The following is a 2,824-nucleotide window of genomic DNA, read 5'->3' as shown; positions in this document are numbered from 1 at the left end:
GTTTCGAGGTGAAGAAAGTCCACTGATACCATTTGGAAAGGTGTTGTGGTAATGATAGGATGTAGTAGTTCCCTTTGTTTGACTGCTGGTTGTTTCTGCTTTAGGCATCGGCACACCTTGGTGGCGTAATGCTATTCTTCATGTTTGGACAGTAGAAACGGGCACTAGCCAGATCGCGCACTCTTTGAGCTCCAAGATGGCCCATTTCTTCACATAATTCTTTAAAAATGGTCTGTCGCAGGTTCAAGGGTAGTACCACTTGTTTACTTTGACAAGTTTTGCGATACAGGATCTTGTCGCCCCTAAATAAAGTTTGTTCCCCTCACGCAGAAGCCTTTGGATGCCTCTTAGTTCAGATTTAATCTCTTTCACTGAAGGTCGTGTCCCAATCTTCATGAAGTACACAATTCTGCCAATAACTGGGTCACTTCCTTGGACTTTTATCAGGTCAGCACGATGTTTTACAACAGTAACACTGTTATAGTCATCAAGAGCTGTAAGGGAGCCTGTCAGTGCTGTTAACCATGGAAATCCCTCTTCACTTTGAAACTGCACAAAACATATAGACGCCTGTACTACCTCTGACCTACTTTCTTCACAACATGTTTTGATATAGTCTTCAATGTTGAAGAGCATACGCGACAATGTGTCCGCATCAAAATTGGATTTCCCTGGCCGGTACTTCACTTGAAACCTAAAGCCTGCTAGTTCTCCAACCCAACGCAAGGTGGTTGCATTTAACTTTTCGGAGGTTAGTTTGTACATCAGCGGATTGTTGTCGGTATACACCGTAGACTTAGGAGCATAATAAAGATAGTCTCAAAATTTCTCAATAACCGCTCATTTCAGAGGAAGTAATTCCAGTTTTCCAGCGTGTAAATTATAGTTCTTCTCTGCGGGTGTAAGAGAACGCGATGTATAAGCGATGACTCGGGTTTTACCGCTTTGTCGCTGGTAGAGTACTTCACCTAACCCGTCCTTGGACGCCTCGGTGCGAAAAATGAACGGTTTTTCATAATCTGGGTAGGCCGTGATTGGAGGATTGGTGAGATGTTCAATAAGCATTTGTAGTGACTGCTGATGAGCGTCCGTCCATTTTATTGGTGTCGCAGATGATAACTGAGCTTTCAAGTGTGTAGTTCATTTAGTGTAAACTTTGCATGATCCTCCCAATTTTGACTTGCTTAACAGTTCATATATAGGCTTAGTAGTTTGGGAGAAGCCTGGAATATAGCGACGATAGTAACCAAGAAAGCCAATAAGTTGTCTCACCTCGTCAAAAGTTTTCGAGGTTTCTTGTGCATGACTCGTAACTGCCGTTATTCCACTAGGATAGATTCTGTATCCTTCTTCTGAAACAATCCTTCCGAGGAAACAAAATTTTCTCCGGAAAAGTTTATATTTGGCTGGCTTCAATTTAATACTGTGTTGTCGAAGGCGACGGAGAACCGTCCACACATGTTCCACATGCTCCCCAAAGGACTGGCTGAATACAATTATATCCAAATAGGGAACTCGCGATTCACCCAAGCAATGTTCGATATACCTTTGAAAATTTTCAGGTGCCTTAGTCAAGCACAATGGTATGCGTACCCACTCGTATAATCCCCTTGGTGTTATGAATGCTGTGTGGGGGCGACTTTTTGGTGCAATGAAACCCTGGTGATACGCTTTCCCTTGGTCTAGTAGGCTGAACCACGAATTACCGCCTAAACTATCAAGACCTTCCTGAGTGCGTGGAATGGGGTGACGATCAGGAACAGTGCGACGATTTAATTGTCTATAACCCACACACAAGCGCAGTGTCCCGACTTTCTTTCGATCATACACCATTAGAGAGGAGTAGGACGACCGTGACCTCGTAATGAACTGTTTGTTTAATAGGACAGGTGTTCTGTCCGAGAAGTCAATATCCATTTGCAGATTTTCCGTGCACCCTATATCATCCTCATTCTTTGCAAAAGATGCTGTCCCCTCTTTAAGCATGTTTCTAACTACTCCTCGCTGTTCAATTGTAAGACCAGACAAATCAACTTTAGGGAAGACATCATCTGACTCCTGCAGCAGTTCTCCTCCTTTCTCTATTTCAGCAACCGTATGCTCGCCAGTGGTACGCTCAGGTCTTAAAGCTATGTTGTTACTGTCTAGTTCTGCCATTTGACCTCCATGGACGTAACAGACTTAACCAGTTGCTATCTTCCTGGTTGGGTGCGGCCTGGGAGTAGAATGTCTTGTTGGCTTGTGTTGTGAGCCTCGATCTCAACTCGTGACACAGACCCCTTCTTCACGGTCTAAAGTGTTTCATTAATTTCCAGGCCTACTGGCCATGGTGACAGTTCATAAGGTTCGAATAGCACTGGAATATTGGCTGTCACAGGCCCAGTATCTGTCTTACAAGGCACCTTTCTCGATTGACCTCGTGTAAATGATAGTTACTTTCTCTGATGTTCTCAAAGTACAAACACAGTCTTTATCTGGAGCTTTAATCAGATTAATCAATGCCTCTGGCTGACTCTCGTCACTGTCTACATATCCTGCCTTGAAGGACTGCAGAAGACTGGGTTCTAGGGAAGAGTCTTCCTTCCACCTATCCATCTAACTAATTCTTCAATAACATTGTAGCCTGATCTGGGCATTTCCAAACGATCAAGTGAAATCAAGAACGGAACATGTACTTCTTGCTTCTCCTTTGTGGAAGAGAGGAGCTGCACCCTTATATCTGCCTATTTAATGAAACGAGTCTTTTCCCCATTAATTAGCCGCCATTAAGTCAAGTCCTACATTGATCAGTTCTGATACGTCTCTTACTGCTTTCCCTGAGAGT

The sequence above is a fragment of the Pocillopora damicornis genome, chromosome 10, assembly GCF_964200805.1.
Source record: "Pocillopora damicornis chromosome 10, jaPocDami1.2, whole genome shotgun sequence".
In the NCBI taxonomy this organism is placed as follows: Eukaryota; Metazoa; Cnidaria; class Anthozoa; order Scleractinia; family Pocilloporidae; genus Pocillopora; species Pocillopora damicornis.
This window is presented reverse-complemented; position numbering follows the sequence as displayed.